The 12,508-nt window shown below is 40.8% G+C and overlaps 1 long non-coding RNA gene across 3 annotated transcripts; it reads left to right on the forward strand.

Moving 5' to 3' along the window:
• The first annotated feature begins 664 nt into the window (after positions 1 to 664).
• LOC123383165 lies at positions 665 to 11,687 on the forward strand. 3 transcript variants are annotated; one of them, XR_006592617.1, is made up of 6 exons: positions 665 to 879; positions 2,872 to 2,893; positions 3,507 to 4,474; positions 6,724 to 6,932; positions 8,137 to 8,223; positions 9,474 to 11,687. It is a non-coding gene; the product is annotated as an uncharacterized LOC123383165 (long non-coding RNA). The 3 variants fall into 3 exon arrangements; XR_006592616.1 differs by lacking the exon at positions 6,724 to 6,932 and having other exon boundaries at positions 9,474 to 11,684; XR_006592618.1 differs by lacking the exons at positions 2,872 to 2,893; positions 6,724 to 6,932 and having other exon boundaries at positions 4,329 to 4,474; positions 9,474 to 11,665.
• Positions 11,688 to 12,508: the final 821 nt, after the last annotated feature.

The raw sequence follows: 12,508 nt of genomic DNA on the forward strand, positions 1-12,508 counted from the left end.
CTTTTCAGCATTTGCTAACTGAGCTCATAATCGTCTAAAAACCCAAGTGCTTTCCATCAAAAGTTCCTGACAAATCAGCTCCTCTCCCTTCTGTACTAGTGCAAGCATTTGAAGGGAAAAATAATTATATTAAGGACACTGTTAATAGTCTTACAGGGAGATAAAATCATAGCATTTTAGAATTGAATATGACTGCAGAAGTCATCTAGTATGATCACTCAATATTTCAGAGGAGAAATTTAAAAGTACAGAGACAATAAGAGCATTGAGCAAAGAGCATGTGACAGTGTGCATTGAGGCAGGGCTACGCCCTCGATCTTTAGATTTGCTGAGAACAGAAATACTGTTTAATAATTTGCTAACTAAGGCAGAAAAAGAACAGTCTACTGAGTGTTGAGAAAGCGAACTGGTTGAGCCAACTGGCTAATTTTAATCATTGTTATCACTAAATTAAGTAAGCTACATCCAGCTACAGATTTAAATGGTAAAAGGCATCTTGACATTTCTTTAACATGAAAATATAGAATTGCGTCCTCTTCCAAATACTCAGCCCCTGGCCACTTTAGGGTCTCAATGGGATTATGCTACTCTATCACTTATGTTTTTTTTTTTTTTCTCTTCTTACTTCTTTCAAGTGGCAAAAGGACAGAGTAGCAGAAAAAAAAAGATGCAGTGGAACTAGAAACAGGAAACCACAGAAGAGAAACTGTTTCTTTATCTTGCTCCCTGGCAGTTATTCCTGTTATAACAGCGAGAGAGGGAGTGAGGCGGGTTTTGTCAGATAAGCGGCAAGAGGTGCTTTGAGAGGTTGAGTACAAACTCCCTGAACATTTAGAATTCATTTTGAGGAGAGAGAACATTTCAGGACTAGTGAGAAAGGTATGGAATTGGGCCCCAAGTTCGTTGCTATGAGTGGGGGGGGTGTCAGAAAAGAGTCACGCGGTTGATCCCAAGTCCGTGGATATAAGCCAATTGCCTGTGGAACTGAACATGCTTAGATTCTAATTCCGTGGGCATGGAAAGGCTCCAGAGCTTTCAAGAAATGTTCCCCAAGTTGGTATGATATAAAGTCAAGGTTAATAACCACTGATATGTGGTTAAGAGCCCAGGCTGTGCAGTCAGTCGCCTCATTTGCATCTAAGCTCATCTCTTACTAACTACACGCCTTTGTACTAGTTAGATATCCCCCCGAAGCTCCAAAATTGTCATGGGGGCAGCAAAATGTGAGACCCTGCTGGGAGGGGCGGATTTTATGGGCTGGCAAACAAGAGGTGGTGTATCAGAGGAACAGAAAAGGCCGAAGTGTACTCCTCGTTGTAAGAGAACAGTCTAGAATACCATAGAAGCTATGGAATTAAGAGAGGAGATCAAGCATTCCAAGAGGTTAATGTGCAGTGAATGCCTGTTCTGTCCCATTATTTCATTTAATCCTCAGACCCAATTTATGAAATCTTTACTAATGTTATTTCATTTTCAGGCAGGGCAGTCAGGGCGAGGAGTGCTTATCAGACTTGTAAGATACACTGTTAGTAAGTGATGGAGACTCTCAGGCGCGCATACAGTAGTCATTGCCTTTTGCATCACAAAGTAACCATTGAACACCTGCCACCTAGTGGCCATCTACCCAAATTGCAGGTTTTGTTTATTTGAAGATTGGAGATTTTTCACGGTCCAACTTTTGCCCCCAGAAGCTAAGGTTCTGAAGTGTATGAAGGGAATTTATCTCAATATCTGTCACGACACCAACCAACACATTTGACTAGGAGGTATCACAGCATATTATATAAGATATAATATTGTTTTGTCTTCAGAAAAAATTGGGTCAGGACTTACCACTTTCGTGATCTTGGACACGTTTCTTAAACTCTGTGACTGAGCTGTATTTCCTCTTATGTAAAATAGTGATGAAGTTCTCTATTTTTCAAATTTCTTTATGCACTAGAAATAATATGTATCCAAAGAACGTAGCACAGTTCCTGGCGGGTACTAGAGGCACAGTGAATGATAAAGCACTTGCTTCATTGTGCACACTTAACTTACCTAAAAGAGAGGAGGAGAGGGAGGGAGAGGGAGTGGGGGGAAAAGAAGAGGGAAAGGGAAGTGGGAAGGGGAAGGGAGTGATCTGCAGCAGGGAAAGGAGTGCAGAGACCAAAAGCAGAGAGATAAGAAGTTAATAAATGGTTGGAGTTCCTAAGGGTTTATCCTTACACATTAAAGTGTTTAAGTGGGGGTCCTGGGCGTCTCAGTTGGTTAAACGTCTGACTCTTCATTTCCGCTCAGGTCATGCTCTCATAGTCTTGAGATCTAGCCTTGTGTCGGGCTCCATGCTAGGTATGGAGCCTCCTTATTATTCTCTCTCCCTCTCCCTCTGCCCCTCCCTCACTCATGTTCTCCCTCTCTCTCTCAAAATTATATATATATATAATTATATAATATATATAATTATATAATATATATAATATATACATAATTATATAATATAATTATATATATTATATATAATATATATAATATATATAATATATATAATTATATTATATTATATATATTATATTATATTATATAATATATATAATTATATATAATTATATATCTATTTATCTATATCTATATATCTATATATCCCAAAATTCCCCATATACACACACTCACACACACATACACACACACATATAACTTTGTATATATATAAAGTGTGTTTAGGTGACTTTATGAGGGTAATTTTGGCTTAATTTCTTTCTTAGGCATTGACCAAAAACCGGAAAGTCAAATGTGCCCCACTGTATTAGTAGTAACAACAATCACAGAAAAATAATAATAAAATAATGTTACAATATATACTGATGTAATGAATGTGTCTCTATTTTAAAGGTACTGATGAGGATTCAGTAAGGTAAGATTAAAAAGTGAAACCCTTGGCCAATAACTGATGCTCTGAATTGTGAGTTCTCTTCTTCATTGCTGCAGGCATAGCCTCTCAAAATTTCTACGAAGTGTCACTCACCTGTCAGAACCTTTAAATAGGCCACTGAATTATAGTTTAGAAATCTTAGTTTTTTTTCTCCCTGCAGAAGGTTGAGAATTTTCTGTGAAATGAATTGTTTGCTTTCACAAAGGATTAAAACGGAGCTATTTCTTAGTGAGTATGGACTTAATTTGAAAGGCACCCACATTTTGTGACTTATATTGAATTATGGGAACATTTAAATGACATTTCTTAATTTACTTGGTTTACTTTCAGTTCAATTTACAAATTAGTTATGATCTTTGTTTTTGTCTACCTTTGATAACTAACTGTCTTCCACTCAAGTTTTTGTCATCTAAATTTGTTGCTATTTTGATCATTCTGACGTTTTACAGTAAAATAAACCCAGTATACACACACACACACACACACACACACACACATGTGTATATATATATACATACATATGTATATAAGTGACTCATTTAAAAGTTCGGTTTAATGGCAAGATGCTAAGCTACCTCCTTACCTGCTCTCCTAGGAGATTCTGGCATGCCTGCGGCATCTAAACCCTGAAGGCCAACCCTGAATTGTCAACTGTTAAATTTTCCACCCTCAGCTCTTCTAGAAGAGTTCATGACAACAGAAAAGAGAGCGTTTGTTGAGAACGACAGGTGTTGATCTCACGTGGGTCATTGCAAGTATACCTTTTTACTCTTATTCAGGCATTCCTCAAAACGCGCGAACAACAAAGCGAGAAGCAACCCAAACTCTTTCTTCTTCAAGGGAAATTAAGTTGATAGCGTCGTCAAAAGGATCATTTTTATCTCATTGTCCCTAGCATCAACAGTTAGTAAGCAAATAACCATTCTAGGAGCTTCGCTGCAAAATGGTAACCATGAGGACACTGATTCTGCATTCTTCTACTGAGAAAGATGTATTTAAATGCATGGTCTAAGAATAGAGATATTAAAATGACCAATGAGCAGACCCTGGTGTCGGTATTGCTGGAGATGTACACAGCAGGGGACGTTGTCTAGGTTCCCTGTCTACGAGCAACTCTGGAAGGGTCCCTTTTCCATAGGCACCTGTTGAAATCCTTCCCTTATTCTCCAGCTCCAAGGACCCTTCTTCTAAGAAGTTTTATAAGATTCTTCAGACACAATTAACTGTTCCTTTCTCCAAATTCTTTAGTGTTCATCAACGTCTTCCGATAACAGACTGAGAAGTGTCTGTCTTGTGTATCTACCGCAGGCACTAGTATGTTGCACAGAGTAGTTGTGGGAAATAAAGGATCTTTCTAGTCGCGGTCTCTTCTCGCCCTCTGCAGTGCTCAGGGATTCTGTCACTCTCCTCTCTCCAGGTCGGCTACCATGCACTGCACCTGGTGTGTTCCTTCCAGGGGGACAGGACAGAAAGCTCCGATCTCTCCTTCCTTGCTAGCTGCCCCCGATAGACTCTTTGTTGTCAAGGCTGTCTGCTAATCGTTCCAAGAGAAACAGACAGAAGGTAAGAATACGAGGGGAGGTTGGGTGGCTCAGTCAGTTAAGTGTCAGACTGTTGGTTTTGGCTCAGGTCACGATCTTGTGGTTTGTGGGTTCGAGCCCCAGCTTCGAGAGAGCACAGAGCCTACCTGGGATTCTCTCCTTCCCGTTCTCTCTGCCCGTCCCTCAAAATAAATAAATAAACTAAAAAAAACGGAAGCTAAGAATAAAAAACTGGTCAGAAGAACAGGCGTAGGGACAAAGATTTAGGGTGTTTTGTCAGGTTCTTACAGTTCTGCTGCCTGTTGAATAGTTCCTGAATAGTTTTTCCTCTCCTTTCCCTCTTCCTTTTCCTCTCCTCTCTTCTCCTTTCCTTCCCTTTCTTTTCTTTTCCTTTCCTTTTCCGTCCCACCTTTCCTCCCTCTCTCTCTTTCTTCTCTCTCTCTCTCTTTGTGCAGAACCTCCTGTCCTCCTTTGTCTGGAGTGTGTGTACTTCTTTAGATTTCCTCTTCCTTTGCCCCTGCTTGCTTCCCTCCTGTCTCTTTTTTAAATATGTTTGTTTGTTTGTTTATGTTTCTTTATTATTTGGTTTGTCTCACTTTTTCTTTGTTCATTTTTGTTTCTTAAATTCCACATGAGGGGCGCCTGGGTGGCTCAGTCGGTTGAGCGTCCGACTTCGCTCAGGTCACGATCTCGCGATCCATGAGTTCGAGCCCCGCATCAGGCTCTGTGCCGACAGCTCGGAGCCTGGAGCCTGCTTCAGATTCTGTGTCTCCCTCTCTCTCTGGCCCTCTCCCCATTCATGCTCTGTCTCTCTCTGTCTCAAAAATAAATAAATGTTAAAAAAAATTAAAAAAAAAATTCCACATGAGTGAAATCACATGGTACTTGTCTTTCTCTGACTGACGTATTTCACTCTCTAGCTCTATCCGTGTTATTGCAGAAGCAAGACTGCATTCTTTCTGAGGGCGGAATCATATTCCATTATGTATATATACACATCTTCTTTATCCATTCATCCATCAATGGATACTGGAGCTTCTTTGGTAAGCAGTGTTGCAGTAAACATAGGGTGCCTATATCTTTATGAATTAGTGTTTTTGTATTCTTGGGGTAAATACCCAGAGTGGAGTGACTGGATCATAGGGTAGTTCTATTTTCCTTTTGGGGGGGGCGGGCTCCATACTGTTTTTCACAGTGGCTGCACCAGTTTGCATTCCCACCAACAGGCCACAAGCGTTCTTTTTCCCCCTACATCTTCGCCAACACGTATTGCTTCTTGTGGAACATTTGCTTTAAATCATGGGGGATGAGTGAAAGTTTGCCAGGTGGATTGGATTGGATGGGTGGTGGGGGGGGGGGTAAGTTAGCTTGGCTTTTCTAAGGAAAGGGAAGGTACACCCTGTTCTGAATCTACGGCTCGCAGGTTATTGAGTGCTGAGAGCAGTACAAAGAGGCCGGAGAGGCAGGCAGGAACTAGGCTGGAGTCCGGGCTCACTTGTCGGGACTTTGGTTAAGCAGGTAAGAAACCATGGCAGGGATTCAAGCAGGGGTGTGAAATGGTCATATCTGAAGTTTAGGAATATAATCCCAGCTGCTGTATCAGCGAGAATAGATTTGAGAGGGTGTGTGTGTGTGTGTGAGAGAGAGAGAGAGAGAGAGAGAGAGAGAGAAAGGATTAGGTCACAAGAGATAGAGTAGATACGGAGTACCAGAAGCAGAGAGATCAGCACAAATCTGATTGCAAGAGTCTGAGTGAGAGATAGTGAAGGCCCGAGCAGTAGTAATCAGGTGGCAGAGGAGGGAGTCAATATGAGCGAGGTAATCTGGGTAGAACTGATGGGACTGTTGGGAACTGATGGGACTGTTGACAATTGATAGCCATCTGGGTTGATCAGCTGAGGGAAAAGAGTCTGGGACAACCTTCTGGCTCCGGCTCTGGTGAAGATAAAGAAAGGGAGCAGGTTGGGGAATTGCACAATTTGGGGGTGCTCTTGAGACTTACAGGTGGAAATATCCAGTAGTTCGCGGAACCAAGAGTGTAGAGGTTAGGAGAGGCTGATGCTATACACATAGAAGGATAAGTGATAAAGGATGCAGGGCACAAGAGGAAAGTGGCAGAAGGATGAAATTACCATCACTTCAGAAATTCAGTGGGGCCACCCGATAACTCTCACTTCTTCCTTCCCCAGGATTTAAGCGTTTACCGTGGAAAGGGATATCGTAACTATTGTCTTCATTTCCCCTTTCCTCTCTTTCTCCTTCCATCCCTAGAGAGTGACAGGATTACGCGGTCAGATCCGGGAAGCCTGTCTCGGGTTGAGCGAGAGCCAATAGGCACCATGAAATGGATCAAGGTGTCAAGACCAAGGGTAGAGAAGTACCTGAAGTGTCATACTCGACAGGGAAGCAGACAGGGAGTGGCCAAAGATGACAGGTGTCTCCATGAAGGAGGCGGGGACCTAGGAGCAGACAGAGTACAGGTACAGGTAAACAAATTTATGGGAAGACCCATATCAATGCCCACTTTGATTCATTTGAGAATTATACCCTTAAGGCTTTCACCTGTAGTTGGTGCTCAATAAATGCGTTTGTATTTATGGTGGAACTAACAGCAGGCATACAATACATGTCTATTCACGGTGATAACATCAAAGAGCTGAAGTTTAGTTGGGCTGGGGTGGGAGAAGAGCATTTACCAGTGTAGAATTGTTTTCTCTCTTACTGTCTCCCGTTTCTTATTATCCTTAAGTTGTTGCTCAGTCCCAGGATTCTTGCTCACGGTTAGGGCTTCCTATGCTCCAAATCTCCTTGTGGTATGACCCAGGGGCTCTGCTGTCCTTTGTCTCCTCTTTGAAGCTGCCTGACCCGCTTGGATTTTTGGTGAACTCCCCCAGCCTGGTTGTGGGAAAGGAGACGGTCTCCCTAGCTCTCTCTTTCCTTCCTGACACTGAAGATAGGCACACCGACCATTTGTGTTTTTAGGTTTTTGTTGTTAATCACTATGGAGCACTGGCGAAGGATAACAAAAACAAAAATTGTGAGAGTGATACCAACGTTACCAACCCCCACAAAATATTTGTGTTTGTCTTCTCCTACTCTTGTACTAGCTCGTATCTTGTATTTCTTACCTTCTTTAAAACAAGGCTTAATTTTAAGAAGATTCAAAGAGATTGCATTAATATAGGCCCCACCCTCACCTAGCCTAGGGTAGGAAATTAGACTCCTAATCACCCTTAGACTCCTCCTCCTCCCCCTCCACTTCCTCCCCTCCTTCCTTCTTTTCCTCCTCCTTCTCCTCCTCCTCCTCCTCCTTCTTCTTCATCCTTTTTCCTTTTTGTACATTGCCAAGAACTTCTATATCTACGTCTTAAAGGTCATATCCTTTTTTGTATTTTTTTATTTGGGAAAATTGAAAAATGGCATTAAGAAATCTTATATACCCTTTCCCTAGCTTCCCCAAAGGTTAACATATTAAATAAGGACCAGTTAACATATTAACATATTACATATTAAGTAAGGAACATTTAATATATTAAATAAGGAACCCAACCAGGTTAATATTGATCTAACACTAATATTGTATTAGTATCACTGATACTAATACAGACACAATACTATTAATGCCTCTTAAACCCTTATTCAAATGTTTCAGACTGTCCCATTAATGTTCTTTCTCTGGTCCAGGACCCAATGCAGGATCCACATTCATTTCTCCTTTTTCATCTCCAATCTGGGAAATACTCGGACTCTTTGAAGAATTGTACCGGCCAGGTATTTTGCAAAATGTTCTTTACTTTGAGTTTGTGTGATGTTTCCTCATAACTAAAATCAGGGATGCATTTTTAGTAGGAATGCCACATAAGGGATACTGTTCCTTTCTCGATGCGTCTTATCAGAAGGCATCTGATACTGATGCGTCTCTACCAATTACTAGTGGTCTGGTTTTAATCATATTTTTAAGATGGTGTCTGCTGGGTTTCTCCACCTTAAACTTACTATTTTATACTCTGTAATTGGTAAGAATCCTCTGGAGAGATACTTTGAACGCCATCCGTCTAAACTTTCAATTTTGTGTGTGTTTTATTAGGTAGATACTATACTAGTACAATGGTATATGTATGTAATTTATAAATCACTTCTTCATCTCCATACTTAGTTCTATGTATATAACTTATAAATAATGTATCCATAGGCATACTAAGGGCCAATGCTTAAATATTTTTTTCTCAAATCTTTTTTATCGATAAGGCTACCTGACCGAAAATATTTTGGAAACCACTGTTGTAGCTTAATTCATGTTCTTTCCTTATGATTAAAACATGACTTCCCCATTATTTCTTACACAAAACAGTCTATGGAGCTGATTCTGTCCTATTATAACTTTTCCCTTATCCACATTTTATGCTGTCAGAGAACTGCACCTATTTGTAACATTCTGCCTTATCTGTTCGCTAGTGTTTCAAACACTCCTCATTTATTCCCATGCTTCACGCTTACTTATTTAGATTTTAAGGTAGTGGAGAGTTTACCTTGTTTATGTTATATTTGTCATACTGTATATGTCATGGTATTCATGTTATATTTTCTATTAGGCCATGTCCTCTGAAGCTAGGATCTGTGCTTGGTTTATTTCTGTATCTTCCATGATATGAACATAATGCTGTGCACAGAAAAACTCTCAATTAGGCTTTGTTTATTGCCCGAGTGAGAGGATAAACATCTGGTACAATGTTTGCTTAGTGAGGAAACACAATTATTTTGGTTCAATGAATATGGCAGACACTCTTGGGTGGCTAACCAAGTCACCATTTCCAACTTCTTTCTAGCCAACTTCCAGTTAGTATGTAGAGTACATCACATCGTTCTCGTGAATGAAAGGGAAGGGGAAGTCTGACGTGCAGTTCTGGGAAAAGCTTTTGTTTTTCTCATATAGCCCCTGAAATTGTTCTCTCTTCCAACTCTTTGCCCTAAGTGTAGAGATGATGGCTGGGCTGCAATAACCCTCTTTTTTTTTTTTTTAGGTTTACTTATTTATTTTGAGAGCGAGAGAAATTGTGAATGGAGGAGGGGCCGAGAGAGGGAGAGAGAGAGAGAATCCCAAGCAGACTCTGCACTGTCAGCACGGAGCCAGATGCAGGGCTCGAACCCACCAACCAGGAGAACGTGATTGAACCAATGTCTGCAGCTTAACCAACTGAGCCACCCAGGCACCCCTGCAGCAACCTTATGACCATGAAGGACAGATAAAGGTAGTGGCATTGCTCTTCACGTCTTTAGACTGAAGAAGCAAAACCAATAACCATTGACTTTTGAACATCTTGCTGTGCAGGAATACAAATCCATGTTGGTGGAAGCCATTGTAGCCGGATTCCTCCTACCTGTGTGGCTAAAATATTCCTGACTCACACTCCAATAGACCAGAGAAGCCAAAATTGCTCTTTGATCTATTCAGAAAAGCTTCATCGAGAAGGGAGATTGCAAGATCATTTTTACACCAGGAGAAATGAATGGAGATATCTGCATTAGAAGAAATGGAAACTCCCACAATTCAGTGCTGCTTTGGATGCTGTTTGCAGGTGGGGATAAGAGAAGCAAAATCAAGGCAGCTCATTTCTAGGCTATGCCAATGGACAGGGTGTGGGAAGGCCAGACATGAGTACGGTGACAAACACGTACTCGTAGGGCTTTGAGAGCTGGAAGTATGAAGGCCCAGTTCGTAATGCGACTGGGAAACATGGGAATTAGGTGAAGATAAGGCAGTAGGCAGGTCAGAAACAGAGGTACCGTAAAGATAAAAGGAAAACACTTCAGAAGCCACTGGAGACGTCATGAAATTTGAGGGCATTTAGGGCAGAGCGGAAAGCTTAGTGCACATGGGTTCAGAAAGCTGGAATTCAGAGGTGCCTGGGTGGCTAAGTCGGTTGAGTGCCTGACTCTTGATCTTAGCCCAGGTCATGATCTCAGTCTGTCAGTTCCAGCCCTGTCTTGGGCTCCACACTAACAGCACAGAGCCTGCTGGGGATTCTCTCTCCCTCTTCCTTTGCCCCTCCCTCCCTCTCTCTCCCTCTCTCTCTCTCTCTCAAAAATAAATACGGAAGCTTAAAGAAAGAGGTTGCAACTCAAACCTCGTTTCGCCTACATACCAGTTGAATAAAGCGGCCAATTCATGCTCTTTCGGAATCTGTTTCCTCCCTCTCTGATAATAAAAGAAATCGTATTTCCTTTTGCGAGGTAGACACCTCAAGAGAGGTATGAGATGATCACTCAAGTGGAGGACCAAGTTGTAGCCCAACTGCAGGGTGATTTTGTACATGTCGTCCATAAACGTGGAAGAGAGTTCTTTAAGCTGTATTTTCCCTTTCACTGAGTCTCAACAAGAAGGGATGATTTCTAATACAAGGTGCACCTCCTTTCTCAGGGTTTTTCGTGTGCCGAGGTTTCGATGGTGTTGAAGAAAAACCTCTGACTTTCTGCTCTCTTTCAGAAGCAATGCCAGCAAAGTCCCTTTCACATAATCTTAGCAGGTTAGACCCCTCATAGTTTTCAAGCCAATAGTAGTTGATGAATGTTACATTTTGGTCTTTTCACCTTTTTTAATTGGGGAACCTTGTGTAACACTCTATTTTTGGTTCTAGCACCTTCACTAGTAGGGGTTACAACTCAAAGCCAAACTCATTCAGCCAACAGCCCTAAAAATACTCTTGGTTTCTGCCAGTCAATTTTCTTCTATTTTCACAATTAGTGGTTCTGCCTGGAAACTGCCTGCCAACATGCAAATCTCTTCCAAGGACTGATGGAAATCTGAGAATGTGCTAAGCTGTGTAAGGTTTAAGAGCAACATTATTCATTCACTATTTGAAATATTTAAACACATGTAAATCAAAAAAAAAGGATGAAATCTCATTATAAGAAATGAATGGCTGCTTTCCACTCTTTCTACAATATAGTCTTGATATCCATTTACATGCGGTTTGTAATATTAATATTATCGTAGTGAAATAAATCACATCCTTCACTTTTACATTTTTAATTACATTTTACTGCATTTGTTCTTTTGTTTATAGTTAACTAATAAAATATTTATTACATCTTACATATATGATGGCGTTTCTGTATTTTAATCAGATTTCACACATAATCTTTCCTCCCTCTTTTAGTATCTTTTTTATGACCTTACACACCACAGGATGTTGTTTTGTGGAAAACCTCATTATTTTTTAATGCATGGCTATTTATTAATGTATTGTGTATATAACACACTATGCATTTCTTTGAATTGATGAATACATTTACATCCACTTGAGAATAAAAATTCCCTTAAGGGCCAATCTCACATTTCTCTCGCTGTGTTGCCAGAAGTCTATACTGATTATTTTTCTTGTTTTTGTTGAGGAGCGGAGAGTGAAAAGGGGAGAAAAGAACAGAGAAAATAGAGAGATACAATGAGCAGTATTTTAAAATTTCATTTGCTGAGAAACCTTTCTCCCGAGGTAAAAAATTAATGCCTCGTTGCGAGACGGAATTTTCAGAGCATGCAAATTAATTTACCCTTTGCGAAATCTTATATTTGATATGCGTTTTATGTTGAGTACTTGACCTGCTGTTTCGCAAGTTATTTTCCATTGTGTTTGTTGAATTACTTCCTCTACTGCCCCACAACGTTGCACTTAGAGGATTAGGTATTAATTGAATGATGAGTGAAGAACACAGTTAACTACAATAGCAGGTGCCACTGGGTGTAATTTTACAGCTCTACAAAACAAAAGGCTTTTGCTCATTTCAAATCCTGCTCCTAAGCATGAGCCTGATTCCCCAGAAGTCGGAGAGGCTTTGTAAACCATAGGGTAAGCAAGAGAGAAACACCCTCTTTCCCATGTTAATTCATCCACAATTTGCAGCATTTGAGAATTTTTCTGGGGCTTGCTGGGGGGTGGGTCCTGGCCGTGCATCTTGCTAAGCATTTTTCTCCCATGACCTTTGTCATCTTTTAGGGACACCAGTCTGGGCTCTTTTTTGGAAGAGCGCAGAACAGCATTTAGGGCACATGGCTGGGAAG

Source organism: Felis catus, chromosome F2, assembly GCF_018350175.1.
Source record: "Felis catus isolate Fca126 chromosome F2, F.catus_Fca126_mat1.0, whole genome shotgun sequence".
NCBI lineage: Eukaryota > Metazoa > Chordata > Mammalia > Carnivora > Felidae > Felis > Felis catus.